The sequence below is a fragment of the Egretta garzetta genome, unplaced genomic scaffold (genome assembly GCF_000687185.1).
Source record: "Egretta garzetta isolate BGI_Z169 unplaced genomic scaffold, ASM68718v1 scaffold133, whole genome shotgun sequence".
Lineage (NCBI taxonomy): Eukaryota > Metazoa > Chordata > Aves > Pelecaniformes > Ardeidae > Egretta > Egretta garzetta.
Genome location: NW_009259111.1, coordinates 1,082,272 through 1,099,842, shown reverse-complemented (window position 1 = coordinate 1,099,842; position 17,571 = coordinate 1,082,272).

The following is a 17,571-nucleotide window of genomic DNA, read 5'->3' as shown; positions in this document are numbered from 1 at the left end:
CCTGTTTTTCAGTCTGCCCCTCAGAAAGTGAGCTGTTGGACTGTCCCTTGCTTTGGCCTGGGGTACACTCATAACTCACAATTTGGGCTCCAGAAAAAAAGCGCCCTATTACTCCATACTCACACTCAGTAGCACTTTATTCATGGAGCTGTCTCACAGAGCCCACTAGGACTTCTTACATAGTAAATAACACGTGCCATCAGAACATCAGTGTCTGGCTCACATCAGAGCAGCTGTCAGGGCTCTGAGTGCACCAGCAGCCCTTAAATGCCCTGACCAGCCTAAGCTGGGACCTGCACCCTCACACAGTCCCTGCCCAAAGGCCCAGAAGCCCAGATTCAGTTCAGGCTGAGCCATGCAGCAGGTTCACCTGCCCCCAAGCCCTGTCCTTGCTGGGCCCAACTCACTCTCTGAATTGAGCCTGGACCCAGCTACTTGCCTTTGCATCTGCCCAGCGGTCACTGGGCCACCAGTGAAACCTGTCACTGTCACCAACCTGGCCCCACTCGGGCACTACAGGACTGCACCATGGTCAGTGAGGGCACTGTCCTGTCTGTGCTGTGGTCACCCTCGGCTCCCGGCTTATCCTCCCTCACAGGACAGCCCTTGCTCTCTGCTCCCAGACAGTACCATACACACCACGCTGTTTCCATTTGCTGGTCATCCTCCCTGGCTTGATGGACCCTGAAACATGATTAGGACAATTATCACAGGAGAGCCGTGGGGCTGGCATTAAAGGTGAATTTTGGAGGAAGGAGAAGTATCAGAACATCTTTTCCAGAGGCATTCAGCACCTTGCCTTTGACCCATGGAGGAGTTTAAGAAGCAGCAGCTCTGCCAGTATCAGAGGAGCTTTGGTGAACCAGGTCACTGGTTTTCCTGGTGATTAATTCCAGGTTAAGATACTGATCTGGTTTGGGCAGAGTTCAAAATATCCTTGCTTACAATGTAAGCAAGCAGGAAAGGCACTTTTGAAAGCTAGCATCTTCCCTTTGAACAGAAATACCTCATCACAGAAACATACACAGAAAGGGCTGATGGGTAAGTTCAGCTAGTCACACTTCGCGAGATTCTCAGCTACACATTTTTTCCTAGCTAACCTGAGGATAAAAAAAAAAAAAAAAAAAAAAAAAAAAAAAAAAAAAACACCACTTATTTTAAGTTTGCTATCCCTAGGGAAACAAATTACAAAAAGCTTCTGCCATTTTCACTAAATGCCACACAGCAGGGAGCTTCTTTGCAGACCCACAGCAAAGCTAGCATACAACAGAGAGCTTTCCTCAGGATACCCAACCGATCCTTGTGAGCGCTCTGGCCTCGGGTTACTCTGCCTGTTGGGAGCACAGGCCAGAGGCACTGGCAGAAAACTGGGGACTGGTTTTGGAGCTGTTTTATTTTTGGTTTTGAAGAGTCACTTCTCCTCTTTACACATCATCTTTTCCAACAAAGGAAAAAAAAAGATCTATCTTCCTTTTCTGTTCATAGGTAAAGGCAAAGAAATCCAGAGCACTGATTTATGCTGAAGAAAGACACCAATAATCAAGTGGACTGTATGCACTTTCTGAAGTTATTGCAGGTTCTGCAGAGAGACAGAGCAATGTGCAAAACTAATGCAAATCGAAAATAGGGTATATGGTCAACAAAGAAATTGCATACGTGAGTTTCAAAGCTGTTTGGTCTTGGGGGTTTGGTGAGGTTTTTTTGTTTTGTTTTTCAAAATGGTATAAACTGCATAGGCACCTAGATAGTAGCTTCCTGTACTATATGCCAGAATATAGTGCAATATAAATGCAAGATACTGTTTCTGGATATACCATTTTATATACAACTCTAAGTAAAGCTGCATTGTTTGTTCCAATTTTCAGAAAGCAGAGATTGCCTTAAAAATCACTATGGCACAAGCATCTAGGGGAGACTGGGACTAAATGATCTGGATGTTTCCATGACTGTTAAAATGGACAAGAATATTCAAGCAAGTTGAATTGCTTTAAAAATTTTGTTTATGAAAAAGTAAGATTTGGTGGTCCAAAATCCACACTGAAATATTTTGCCTGTAGATAATTAAGGACATGTTTTTCTGCAACATTTTATATGAAATGAAATGTATTGGAATTTCATTTCAAAACAAAAATTGTACTATGAACTTTAGTGGGACTTTAGTTCAAAAATTAAAAAAAAAACAAAACAAACTAAAACCGTATTTCATTTGACACAATGGTTGAGGGTATATTTCAAGAAGAAAAAAAAAGTTATCCCAAAGTAAATCTTACTTCCTTTTTTTTCAATTCAGATAGGAATATACCCAAAATTCAGTGAAGTCCATGCCTCTTTGCAAGGTACAAGCACTAACCTCACTGCTTTTCCTGTGCTTGGCAGAAGTGTGCACACACAGAATCTAAACTCTACCTTTTAATTAGAATACCCCTCTGCTAAAAAAAAAAAAAAAAAAAAAAAATAAAAATCTCATTAAATGTGTTAGGTCTGTAACAATCTCAGCCACCACCTGCCAGTAGCAAAGTCTTACTTGCTCAGTCAAATAGAGAGGCAACACCTTTAAAATCAATGAACCAGTCCATCTGCAGTGATTCATATCCTGCATAGCAAACACCACTTTTCAAAAAGAAAAGCCATGGAGAAAGCTTTGTTCATTAAAAGAAAACAAACTGTACTCCAAGTCTCAGGCAACGTTGCTGTTTCCCAAGCCTACTTAACTCAAACCATTAGAATGACAGTCCCTTATTTCAACAGACTTCAGCTCAAACACTGTGTTCAGGCATGACATGTCATTAAACACACTGGTTTCATGAGACACCAGGGAGTTTTACTGTTCCTTGGTAAATCTGGACAATTTATATTTTCTTGCTAAAGTGTATGCAATAAAGTATGCCATTGATTGCCCCCCTCATCCCCCCAAAAAGTGTTGTCTCTCTGAATAGCCATGCAAGTGTCACTTGCATTGTCACTGCCTACATATTTTGTTTGGGGGGGAATTGCGTTTCGGTTTTTGGGAGAGTAGGTTGTGGGGGTCCCCCCCCAAAGAAGATAGAGGAGGCTTTGCTCACCAACATTGTCCACTCAGGCCTTTGGCGATCATTCTGGTCTTCATGTCTACAAAAGATACACTCACATTCTGTGTAAAGACAACATGAGAGATAATAATAAAGGGCGAAAGTGGACTGGCATGGGTGCCTTGGGAGTCCTACAGGTAGGCCACATTTCCAGGAGGGAAACCTGAAGGAAGAAGAGAGATCCTGTATGTTCTCTCCACGAGGACACCTTTGGGGCTCTAACATCTGTCTGCATTGCTCCGTTTCAACACTACATGCTTGCTCAAAGAACCAAAACTTGGTTTCCCCAAAGGATACTTAGTTCTGCAAATGCTTGTACGTAATGGTAACCACATTCAAAAGTTCTTTAACATAATAAAGAAAATACATAAAACAATGCTCAACAATGAGCACAAGCCTTATGGGAACATAGGCCATTCGGAACTGAATCCAGAAGTTTAAAACATTAGATTTCTGGATGTGTTGAAATTGGCCCAGCCCTATCACACGAGCAAACCTTCCCACAAGGTTCACAACACAGGAAAGGGATTAGGAATAATGACAAAAACTGCAAGAAAATAAACTTTATCTGAAACTAATCAGGTATTAACCATTTAAGAAAGATTATGTCAACTCCCCATATATGGGGTTTTTTATCAGAAAGGGTGAAGCACTATACTCTCAAATAACAGATGCGAGTTGCACTTTGATTAGGATTTAAGATACATGTTCTTTGATTACTCTTCTCAGGTTCCTCAGAGGGACAATGGAACAGGATTCCCAGTGTCAAAGGAATCTCTACTGATGGCTCAGTTTATACACAGTCAATGTATTCCACCTTCCACGTAGAAACAGGATCAAGTGCTTTACTGTGAATTTAGCTCATGATACAATAAGATTCAAGTACCATCTTGATAAAATAAAAAAAAAAATCCAACAACTCGCCATACAAATAACACAAGAAAGACTAGGGCAGGTGCACAAGGCAACTGACATGGGAGAATATGGACACAGAATAAAAATATTCTTCACAGGAGCGTGAAGCTGAAGGCAAAAAGAAAGAGAACAGAAAACCCAGGGGCAGAAAATAAATAAATAAAATAAATAAAAATCAAACTGGAGCAGCTTGGAAGAGGCCTGTATACAAAGGGGAGTGCCACAAACAAGAAAACAGAAGAATTTTTAAGAACCCAGAAGACGTTCCCCTAGAGCTCTCTTGCCATCAAATCCGACGTTAGAAGCTTTGGGTCCCAAAGGTTAAAACATGACTTGGGCACAGACCCCAGTGAGCTATAAATGCAGAGGCAACTCCAAAAGATCAGTGATAACAGTGAAGGACTAGGAGCATCCACTACAAGGAAGACTGAGAGGTAGGGCATACACCACCACTGTTTTCTTATCAGCCTCTTTACAAACTTACACAATTTAGAGTATTTGATTATCTTCAGAAATACAGAAACAGCCTGCTGTAATGCAGGCAGAATACAGAATATTCCAGAAGATTTTTCTATTGCTTCCTGCAGAATTCCAATTTGCTGGCTGGAACTCAAGATCCTGGAATTTGGCTCTTGATGCTTCTTGATCAAGTATTAGCTTTTCAGGTGCTCCCCTGATGCCAGCTTGGCAACATTTCCTGTGTCTGTCATAAATGGTGTCTCTCCAATCACACCTGTCTAAGGTTTGTTTGTGCTGCAAGACCACAGCACAGCTCCAGTTCAGAGAAAATTTGCTGGAGGCGAGGGCCATGTAGCAGAAAGCTGTGCAGATCATGTCCACATGCATGGATTTGTTGGAAGTAGTTTGCCCTGAAATTTTAAAGGTAAAAACTTGTGGTACAATCACGGACACAGGAAGAATGCTTCTTTGTATCTTCTGAAGGCATTGTCTTTGCATGAAATGAAGCATAAAGGTTCTCACTGGACACATGCTTAAAGATGAGAACAAGAGTTACAGAAGGTTTTGCTCTATCCCCTTAGGCCTCATACACAACAGCTGAGACACACTAGCTATAATCTCCCTAAAACTATTGCTGTTGATGTGGTTTTCTCTGACCAGGGAGGTCAGGGATATGTTTTGGCCAAGAACCTTAATGACCTAACAGCACTAAAGACAAACCTTTTTCAGCTATTCGTCTGCATTCTTCGGGCATGAGGACACGAAGGGGAAGCACTGAACTATGTAAAGCTATGAAGGAAAGAGAGACATTCCACGCTACAAAGCTAGTCAAGTTAGCATCTCATTTATATTCTAGGATATAAACAAACTTCTCTCCCATATGCAATGAAGACTCCCATACATAATTTTTCAAGACCAATGCTGGGTAAACCTGCTTAAAGCCCTGTCACCCCACAACCTTTGAGAATTATTAGAGCATGACATATTTGACCACTTTTTAGTATGCTATCAATAAACAGATAAAGGTTAACATGTATTTCTCCTCCTCCTCTCCACTTTTTACATTGGTCTTTTTGCAGTCAGAAGGGGACCTTCGTTATCGTTTACACACACGCAGTTTATGCATGTAGAAAGACCAAGAAACCTGGCTTCAATCACTAACTGGTGCTTGTAGAGAACAGTGGAATACGAATAACGGTAATAAAAGTCAGCCAATGGAAAAGACATCCAAGGAGGCCATGGACTTGTTAGCAAACAGCATGGCATGGACAATGAAGGTAGGTATAGAGAAAAAAGCAAGGAAAAGTAGAAGGCAAGGCAGGAGGTGCTATGCCGCCCAGATTCCTGCCAATGCCAACAGGAATGAGAGAGATGGGTTTATATAGACAGCCAGGCCTGTCTCCAAGCTAAAATCCCCAACATTCCCAAAAGAAAATAGGAGTGCATTTCTCTCTCTTATTCATGCATACTTTAGAAACCTCCAGAGACCGCTCTGCGAACTGGAATGCTAAAACAAAATGTCAAGACAATAAATGGGGCATTGAATCTTGGCTGTTTGTTAGAGGAAGGCCTTTTCTGACTTGAAGGTAGTACCTTGTTTTCACTTCATACACAGCAAAGCAACGAAGAGTAAGTGTTGTCTTTTAGAATGACCTAAAAGATAGAGAGGGCAGCACAGCATTACTTGCCTGGATCAATTACTTTCAGAAACTTCAATATGAAATCCATCCTGCCACAGGTATATCTTAGTATATTCCTGCCATCTATTCTGTAGTGTTGTAACAGGTATATTGTTAGAGATACTAAGAAATGGCAAGAATCCATTTTATTTTTTATAATCTGAGGAAATTCATTCCGGTTCCACCTCTACTCACAAACTCCTATCATAATCCGAGAAAATCAGAACTGCTGCACTAAGCAGTGAAACAGTTGATGTTCTGGTCTCATTTACAGTGTAAGCATTTAAAGCTAAAGGTAGACCTATCTTCCCTTTTCCTTGAACAGGAGAAATTCACTGTCATTATTTATCTACAAACTTTGCTTGGAACTGTAGATTTAATTTCTAGAAGAAAATAATAGCACTTATGCAAAAGCAGTAAAGCAAGTACCTTGTTAAACTATGGCGAAGTATCAGAGAGGTAGCTCTGGGGCCAGAGGACTCAAAACCCCAGCTCCATCTTTGGCATATTAGGCAACTCCAGTCATGCAAGTAATTTTATTTCCCTCCGCTTCAATTTGTTAATCTACAAAATGGAGATATCGGCTAAAGTCATTCAGGGACATTACAATAGTCACAGTATCACTTTTTGCTTTTATTTAATGTTTGAATGAAACAAGCAAAAAAACCCAGCTATCTCTGGAGCTAAGCATAATATTCATTTAACGGTACAAAGTCACTGAAGTATAGAGGGCATGAAGGAAAAAAAATATTATTGTATCCATTTAGAGCAAGAGGGGAAGTTTGTGGAAGCAAAAGTGCAGTTAACCAAACCAGAATTTAAATAGCACCCTGTGCTTGATGCCAAATTGGTCAGAAATATCCCATGTTTCCAAATTTGGTAATCTTCCAAGGAGGAGTCAAAAGCAACAAGTCTCTGTAGGGGTGGGTAAGGGTAGAAGGGAGGTATTTTCCTGGTTTGATTTACTGACTAACTTAATCTGTACTGTTTATGATTGTTTAATAGTGTTGGTGGGCTGAGCCTGTGTTATCTTTAGATGACACTTTAATGTTGCAGGGCAATCATTATTACATTCTTGTGAGCTCAGAACGATTATTTAAATCTAAGAGATGTAATAACTCCTCAGGCAGACAGGCACAAGTCCAGCACCTGATCCACATCTCATTTGAAAACCATGGTCCCCAACAGGACTGTGCCCTCAGCTCCTTGCTGGACCACTGATACACGTCTTCTTCTGTTCAGGGGGCAGATGCCATACGCTGAATCACAGGACCAAACATGCTCTTGGGAGGTCTCCTACCCACATCGCAAGCCTTTCCCAGTACTGTTTAGCTCATGAAAAACTGTTTAGTCAGAAAGTCTTAAAGGACCTTGCAAAAAAAACTAGCTTCACATCACACGCCTTGCTTTGCCAAACCCACTAGTCCTAATTCAAAGGCAGATTCCACACTGCGTCCACTCCTGCTGAAAAATTTACATTCTTCTTTCAGGAAGGGTAAAACACTGTCATACTAGGATTTTTTTCACCCTTTACATTCAGTGGAGTAAGAAATATTCCGAGAAGCAGGGGAGTGGGACGCAAACTACTTTTCTTAATCAGTCTTTCAAACATCATTGCAGAAAAGAGTGAGGTTCAGCCTGACGGGAAGGAAGAGCACTGCAGGTGGTCATCGCAAATTCCAGCCAGAAGCATGCTCCTCACAGTGCAGCGATCCCCCAGGAGCTGCAAATGGAGCAGAAAACCCAGGTATTAAAGGCGCTGGTTTTCTTATAGCTGTGCTCCCAGGTGGGCAACTGGGCATCACTCAGCCTTAGAGAAGGATATATAATCCTGATCTTGTTACGTATCAGCCATGGAAAAACATGTTTGTCCCTGCTTTTCAATTCACTTGCTGTTGCTACTAAGCAGAGCAAAGAAAACAATCAATGGATCAGGTTTCCAAATGAGAAACAAAACCACTGGGAAGATCTAGCTTCATTTTCACCTTGTCGGGAGTTTTTTTTCCATTACTTCACTATCTTCTAAGAAACACAGAATGCACTTGCATTTTGCTCAGATAACTCAAAAATTTATGTACTCCAAGGTTTAAAATTCTATTTCCCATGCTTTGAACAACATCCTTTACAAAATATAGAAAGCAGACACATTTTCAGGACCTTTTTCCTGTCTCAGAAAAAGAAAAGAACAGATGGTGTTTCAGTCCCAAATATGCAATTGGCATTTGGCGCGGTGTAAAGACATGCCCAAACCACCTCAGGATGGAGCAGCTGTGGGGCCAGGGGGCAGGTCACAAACTGCATGAACCAAGGAGACTTTGCAGAAGTGATTCCCTCAGGCCAGGGAACAGCTCTGAGGAGAACAAGCGGCAAGTATACTAAAATCACCTCCATTCAGTCTCATGATACACAAGTTGAAACTACTTTCTGTCCCTTCAGCGTTCCTTCTTTCCCCATTTGACTCAGAAATTGCCACCCAGCCTGGCCTCTTGTTTAAACCATCTCCCACCATCAGCTTACAAGGAAAGCAGAGAGTTTCCAGAGTAGCAACAAATCTAGTATGGTACTGAAAGAAACTTTTGGTAAACACAATAAAGTGCTGTCATGACAGATCAGCCAATCCAGCTCATGATCCAAGCTCTGTGGAAATGCCTACATGAATGTAAAAAAGGACTGGATAAATTACCAGGGGAAGAAAAGAGAGCAGCTCACTTTGCCAGCCTGCATCCCTTCCACAACAGAGGCGACAGGAGAAAAATTTACAGCTGTGGTACTGAGCATGAGTAAAAAGACACTGCAGAAACCAAAGCACAGCTGAGGATGTAAATAAGGCTCCTGTTACCTGCTTATTCTCCTCCTCCTGTATTTTATCCACATATCTCAAAAATAAAAAAATTGGCCCAAGTACAATCCATTGTGCAAAAATGTATTTTGGAAAAGTTGCAGCGAGATTCGCTTCAGGGGACTGAAGTCACTTTAGCAATTCAGGCAGGTAGCATATGTGAAGAACTAACAGAGTTCCTAGAGAATCCAATGGACTGAGAAAGAAATAAGGCTACTTGAAAGATTTTTCAGAGAAAGTGTTATCTAAACCCCAATTTGACCTGAACCTGAGAACTTTAGAGACCAGTAAACATGAGAGACCTAAACACAATTTCCTATTAGGTGGCTGCCGAACAGATTTGTTACACATTTAATAAAGCAGTAAAATAAGGTATTTGTGTAGCATGTTTAACTGTAAACATATTTGTACTATTTTGTTTAAATGAAAGTGTAACCTGATAGATGCTACAATTACTGGAAATTGATTAAAAAAGGACAGTCAGAACTACTGCTGAATCACAAAAAAACCCCCAAAACACACCAGTGCCCTTGCACTGTCCTGCTTTAACAGGCCTATAAAACCTATATGCTTTGAGTCTCTAACAAGAGTGCCCAGCTGGCAGTTGGTGAGTTTTCAGGTGCCTTGGAAGGTCCAGCTACCTCGAGGGAGTAGTCTTGAATACATCATTGCTATTCCTTCCCTTCAGGTCTTCACCTCATATTTGGCGAAGGAGCTTAGCTGCAGCTCCTTCCAATGTCAACACCTTTTCTTTGCTTGGCTAGAGGTGTCAGTACAGAACAAATACGAGGTAGTGCCTTCCTAAGTTCAGAGCTCCCCGAGTCACATGCACTTTTCAGCCGCAGTGTTCTGTTCACTGAAACTTTACAGTAAAACAGCCATCAGAGTGCAATTTCAGCCCATCACATCTTTTCCAGGTTAGGAAAGAAATGCAACAAACTGCAAAGGTACATTGTCATAACAAATAGTTTAATACAAACATCTAGTAAATTTGCTTCTTTAATGTGCAGATCTCAAGAATACGTGGAGATACACCAGTTATCCCTTTACAGATGCACAGAGAAACTGAGGTTGCAGGTAACGGAATGACTTCAAGGGTCTCTGAGCAAGTAAACAACAACGCAGGGAACAGAAGAGATTTGCAAGCTAGTACCTCTTTACTTGGATTTACATCTTTCTATAGTCATTGTACTTAGTAGTAGTTGCTTCTGAAAGAGAAATCATTCTCTTTTGGAGAAAGATGAACATGCTCTTCTTCATGGGCGATTATTCCCTGAGTGGATAAAAAAAACGAAGGGATAAGAGTAAAAAAACACTAACATTACAGAAAAGCTGTTTTCTTCTGAGTTTGAGAACAAAAGTACAGCAGATATTTTGGGCTAAAACTGGTTTAAGAAAGAGGTACTTTTCTGTTTCCATAGAGAGATATGCAGACACACGTAAGTATCTTTAATACAAGGGAAACATTGAAACAATAAGTTGCCAACTTCTGCTTGCAATACTTAATCACATTCCTAATGTGAAGATCCCAAGTTGCCTCTAAGAAGAACATGTGGATGTTTTATTGTTAAACAATTAGACCAAAGCCACAGTGAGGATTTTTGTATCTGGTTCAAACTGACTTTAATGGAAAATGAGCATCTAACTCTCATAAGTGACTTAGAAAAATTTCAGAAGGGTTGTACAAAAGGCCAGAGCATTTTTTTTTATTCTATTTGAATCTAGCTTGGTTAAGGCTTTGTAGAGAGCCGAGAACCCATAAATAAAGATAGGAAATTGTGAAAGCAGAAAGGGCTTTTGTCTCCTCCACTCCCAAAATGAAGTTTAGGGATAACTGAAACATCCACTGTGCTAACCTCCACTTACATCAATAAAAAGGGTTTTACAGCTAATTTAATCAGCATACTGTTGTGGTTAAACCCCAGCCAGCAACTAAGCACCACCCAGCTGCTCACTCACTCCCCCCGCCCAGTGGGATGGGGGAAGAATCAGAAGAGTAGAAGTGAGAAAACTCACGGGTTAAGATAAAGGCAGTTTAATAGGGAAAGCAAAAGCCGCACACACAAGCAAAGCAAAACAAGGCATTCATTCCCTACTTCCCATCGGCAGGCAGGTGTTCAGCCATTGCCAAGAAAGCAGGGCTCCATCACATGCAATGGTTACTTGGGAAGACAAACACCATTACCCCAAACATCCCCCCCTTCCTTCTTCTTCCCCCAGCTGTATAGGCCGAGCATGACCTCATATAGTATGGAATATCCCTTGGGTACAGAATATCCCTTGGGTCAGCTGTCCCAGCTGTGTCCCCTCCCAACTTCTTGTGTCCCCCCAGCCTCCTTGCTGGTGGGGTGGGGTGAGAAGCAGGAAAGGCCTTGACTCTGTGCAAGCACTGCTCAGCAGTAACAAAAACATCACTGTATTATCAACACTTTCCAGCACAAATCCAAAACCTAGCCCCATACTCGCTACTGTGAAGAAAGTTAACTCTACCCCAGCCAAAACCAGCACAAATGCAGCTTGGAATATTTGTGAAATTATATGGATAAATTACTATCTTTTGAATACTTATGATAAATATGCTACTCTACATAAGATGTAAGCCTGGGCTGCACATTAATGTACAACGATGTACTTTTGCCTCGTGGCACAGATTTATAATAAGGGAAGGAAGGGAACAATAACAACACAGTAGATACAAAATAACTGCTGCCTTGTAACCAGAAAAATGGTAATGACTAAGTCTCAAAAATCAAGATACAGAAGAACTCATGCTTTTCAAGAAAAAAAGGGATCGACTTCATATCTTTCTATATACATTAGTCCTTTAACAAATATTTGACATTAAGTAGTTAAGAAACATGGTATTAAAAGCCTAAACTATCTTGCTAGTCTCACCACCTAATCATACAAATTTTGAAATTAAGTAACTTCACTTAAAATCACCTAGCGGGGGGGGGAAGCATCTTTTGAAGCACTGAAGGGCAGCAGCAGTATTATCCTACTCTGGCTATTTATTTACAGTTCAAGATGAAAAAAAAATATTGCACCTCACAATATATTTCTGATTTTCCTAAGACTTAAACTGAAGATGGAGAGGAAAGGTTTTATCTGTTCCCAGGACTGCCTTCCTGAACCACCTCATCTGTATTGATGCTTCCCTCATCTACCAAAGTTACAGGCAGTCTTTCATTCATTCATATTTTGTTAAATGCTTTTAGATTTACAGATGAAAGATGCTACACTGCTGCAATAGCTCATCATCTTTATGCCATTATCTGAATTCAGCCCCTGTTTTTTATTGTCATTTGCCCTACTCCAGAAACCACTAATCCTAATTTGCTTCAGAAGCCCTCCTCCTTCAGATTTTTAAAATCCACATTATAAAGCCTAGGGATGAAAATAACATATCTCCCTTAGCCCTAGGTTTAGGATTCCTGCATCCAGTTTTTAGAAGTTATGAAGTCAAGTCCATTTGTTGTGTATTGAAAAAATGCATATACATATCTCATCTATTTCAATGAGTATTGGATCAAAGAGTCTTGCACTCTCAATAGTCAATCCAACTTTTAGGGTCATGCTAAGCCTCCACAAAAAAAAAAAAAAAAAACCACACCAAAAAAACCCACCACACACCACTTTCTTTCAAAACAGCTGACAGGTACTTGCCTTTTCCTCTTTGCCTAATGGGGCAGGGGGGAAGCCAGGTGAGGAAGAGTTGAGTAGACACTTTCTATATGCTGGGATAATTCACCTGGTTCAATCACACTGTGTTGTGTGGTCTCCACCCCAGCTAACCTTCTGACTACATGTTTGTCTGGGCTGGACAAGCAGATGTGGTTGCCAACCTGTTCTGCTGCAAAGCACATGGGAAAGGGAAAAGGAAGTTTTGGTCCAAGACAAAGTACTAAGCTATCCAAGGCTGGATTCCTGGTGTTTTATCTGTGGGCTTATGAATATGCATGTCCCTCAAAATTCATTACATATTTTAATTTCTCATATGAATATGCCACTGAACTTAATTATTCTGCTTCCAGAGCATACCTCCAGCCCAGTAGCTCAGGTACAATTCCACAGGGCAAAAAGCTCTACTACCTCTCCAAACTTAAGAATAGGCCAGATTCTTTCTTCTGTCACATCAGTCTATCCACAGTAGTTCTGGGTCAAAACAAGTATGCCAAAAATACAGTCTGGTTCATCTCATACTCCCCATGCATAATTATGCTCTCCACTAAAAATAATGATAATGGATTGAAGCATTAATCTTCAAAAGAGAAGCTGGTTTCAGCCAGAGCAGAAAGTAAATTCTCTCATCTTTCTTATAGGGTGTGCTTTTATGCTAGGTATTAACCCCTCTTCAGTTTTTCTGTTGCCAAAAATATCACAGTATAAAATGATACACCCAACTGAAAAGATAAGACAATCATTTCCCTTCAGTCATATATCCCAGAGTGTCCCCTCACCAGGTGCAATCTCATGGACGTGCATGGATAAACAAACAATGTATTTTTCTCATAACTTTTCACCCTCCTCTGTTACTCTCTCTTCGAAGCACGTGCTCACCACTCAAAACTTCATGGCTCTCTTACCGTTTCATTTGGGAGACATCATCTTAGCTGCATATTCATCAACTTCTCTGTTAGTTTCTCCAGCTCAGAGATAACTGTCTTGCAAGGAGAGAACTCAGTGGCAAACAAAGCCAGAATTTAAGTTAAATCTCAAACAAATCTTATGCGATGCCAGTTTTACAGTGCGAAGCACAGCCTTATGTGTCTCTTGGTATTCCACTAAATACAAATCTGAACATCAGAAAAAAAAATGGCCAAGCAGAGGAATATGTCACCAGCTGACTTCTTGCTGCTCAAATACCTGCTATCAGGGAATGCCTATGACAGACAAGAAGCCCCAGTGCTCACAGGCAAATGAAGAATCTCTCTGTCACCATTTATGCCCTTTGTAGGGCCCAGTGAACCCCAAGCCACAGTTAAAGTGGTACCCACAAAACCTAGATCTCACATCCATATACAGCCTGAATGCAGCAGCAGCGCAACTAGAGGGTATGACACATACAGCCCATTAAAGCCCAGATGCTGGGTTTGGAGTGCCTTGAGAGGGAGGCTCAAGGGCTAAAAGGAGAAAGAAGAAACAAAACACACCAAGAGAAGCCAAAGAGAAAATAATGACAAATGTTTTCCTGGGAGCTAACAGGCAAGTTTTCCCAAAGCACAGGGATTTAGATGAAGTTCTACTTGCATAGAAAACAGCAGGAGCCTGGGGGCTCTTGACTCTCTTGAATTTCTTTTTTGTAGGGAGTTACCCGTCTTGTCCAAGTTATGTAGCCACAGGAAAAGCAGGGCAGGCCAATGACAGTTATCCTCAATTCACCTGGGCACCACGTGAGAAGGTAGCTGTGCCATTTGACAATATCCCCCTTCACTTCCCAGGCCTGAGGACATCTCCAGAGAGAAAGACCAGTTCCTCCACCAGCTGCTCTGCAACTACAGCAGCAAAAGCCTCAGAGAGCCCTGCTCAAGCTGTTGGTTCAGAGGATAATAAAGCACTGAGCCAATCAGCAAGAAATCCCTCAGCACCAATCCCTGGCACTGGGGAGGGCAGAGCTTAAGCACAACACCTGTGAAAGTGGGGAGGGAAGCTTAGAAGATATCCTGAGGTCTGTTAATACCAAACCCAGGCAATCACGGTTGTGCCATTAATGCTCAGGAGTACCCACAAGTGTCACATGAGCTTTCAGACAAGACGGGTGCCGAGTGGGAGACAGCATGAGCTCCTAGTGCTTGTCCTTGGTTTTCCTTGCATAGAATATTTTTTTAAAACATTACAATTAAATAATTCAGGATATTTACTCATTTCCACAGGAGAAGTGGTGATGGATGCACCCATAAAACGCTAACAGAGAAATACGCATACAAACCTAAAGGTGCATGAAATCTATTGACGAGTACTGAATGCTGTTTTAACAGTTTGGGAGATTGTTAAGTAATATTTACAAAAGGCCTATAGGGAGGTTCAGGTTATTTTAGGCCTCTTCTTTTTGATCTTTTTCTGTCCTTTCCTACTCTGATCTCACCTCTCTTTCAAGTCAGCCATTTCTTACACAGTTTGAGAGGCATGGGGGATGTTCTGCTCAAAGACTAAGGTTAACAATATAGTAGGGATATAGCAGGCAGTAAAACGCAAGCTGCGATGTGGAACCGCTTCCCAATTTGCAACTTAGCAGTGGAAATAATCAAAGCCTCCCATCACATAGGAGATTTAGTAAGCTTTTGCACTTTGCTGATCTGCCATATCTTCAAAACAATATTCCTGGTTAATGAAGCTCATTTGAACAACAGTGGCTAACAGGATCTTGTGAGCCCAGAGCCGGGATTAAGAGACGAGGCAAACTGGAAACTCCAATCATTACAATCCTGTAGCACAAAGGAGAAGCACTTTCACACACAGCGAGTCAATATGCCCCATTTTTCTTTAGCACGCTGTTCCCACACAGAAAGAAACATGACTTCAGGCCAAATATATTTCCCTTTCCAGTCATCTTGAGTGATAAGAGTTTCCACCAGGACAAAGGATCAAAATCATTAGAGCTCCGCGTTCATTCCACCCTGTCTTGCAAAAACTATTTGCACTCCCTCAAAGTAACAATGTTGAAAGCAAAAATGTCAAGAGACAGATCCATCTCCTGACTTGAAGGACTTCTCAGAACAATGAACAGAGTCTGCATCTGGAACATCTGCTCCTCGCTGAAGAAGGGCTGCAAGATCTTCTGGGGCAGCTCTCCTAAAGCACTTTGGTCTCTGCCCTAATACTTGGAATAGCAGGCCGAGCAGGGCGCTTTGCACAATGCTAGCCAGTTAGCATCTGTCCCCTGTGATTGTGACTGGATGTCCCATGAAGACAAGTAATCTTTTTCTTAAGGGCAAAAACCGCAAATCATTAATTCAGTGTGACAACCTCATCAAAATGATGAAATGAATAATAGTATTAAAACTTTACACAGCGAGTGCTTTTAATAACATGGGAGTCAGGGAATAATGTTAAATGTTTCAACTCAAAGACCTGGTTTCCTGTGTTGGCACCAGCATTAACACTAAATGTTCATACATCAAGCACTTTTGCATCTTCATTTTAAAGAGAAATTAGGAGACAGATAAGCTTAAACTGAAATAACATCCCATTCCTGTGTGGTGCATTTCCAACAAAAACTCACTGTGCTTTCAGCGTGTCCTTAAGGACTTCTCCATTTGCACAAATTCACTGAAGTCTCAGCTACACTGCAGCAGCTGACAGGTTTTCAGCAGACAGATACAGCTCAAACAAACACATCTTCAAAGAATGGTGAAAGATGGCATTAAAAATGAATGCCTACTCTTTTCCTACGTTCCTCAACCTAACAAATGCATCGCCAAGGTCAGAAGCTTACAGCAGAACGTATCAAAAGCAGTGCCTATATGAATTATAGCATTTATCTACCCGAACAGTTCTAACTATCTGGGTATATGCTCTGGATAGAGAACAACGTTAGGTTACTCTAAACATGTTCACCATCCATTAAGCTAATGCAGTCTTCTTCAAACTAGGTTGGCTAAGAATACCAAGTTACAGACCTCAACTGATGAGTAGAAGCTCTTACTGTAACTCATTGCAACTCAATCACCTCTATCTATACCCTCAAGCTCTCTGCAACTAAGTTATCATATCTAATTTCAAACTCTGGTTAACAGCAACAGACCCAAATAGAAAAGCATACCCAAACAAGAGGGTGGTTTGGCCATGAAGTGTTAACATCCCATCTGATCCCTATCTCTACAGTTTGTGGTAAGGTGGACTTCAGCAAGTTCAATTGCTAATGCAGAAATTCAGGCTTAGTCCCTAGTGAACAAAAAGTTTCTAACAAAATCTGACAGCTGATCAAAGCCTATGTGAATGGAAAGAGGACTTAAATCTGATTCTCCATGAGCAAACACCCTTATTGTTCAAATCAGTCCTCAAACTTTCTCTCTGCACACCCAAAGAGCAAGGACTGGGAAAACAGTAGCTATGGAGGGAGGAAGATCTTCACTGTGGCCCCTCTCTACCAGGACAGAGCTCTAGAGCAGCACAGAGATTTCCAGAGTCTGCGCGGCACCTCGTAGGTGGGCAGGACTTCTCTTCCATGACATTTAACTTGGCACATCTCACCAGCATAAGGCATTGCTACATGTAAAAGAAGCAAGATACAGGAAAAGATTTTGCAGTTGGATTAGGGATAAGAGTGATGAGTATTAACTCTCAGCTGATGTATGTACACACAAAAAACATATCCAAAACTCTTCCCAAAAGGGGGAATTTCAGGTCTTGTAGGGTGTGACTCTCCAAGGCTTGGCAAAGCCACTTACAACCTCACCAAAGTTCAATATGACTAGGAGTGTTTACAAGCACAAGGACTAGGCCAAATCAAGAATGTAAATATTTGGATTCAGTTCCCCAAACTTGCCTCTATCTGCACTGCCAACTAAATCCCAATTGCAGACCAAAAAAATCTGCAAATCAACAGTTGCATACACTTTACAGCATAGAGACAAAACTAACACACATGGCATTCAGCACTGCGGGGAGG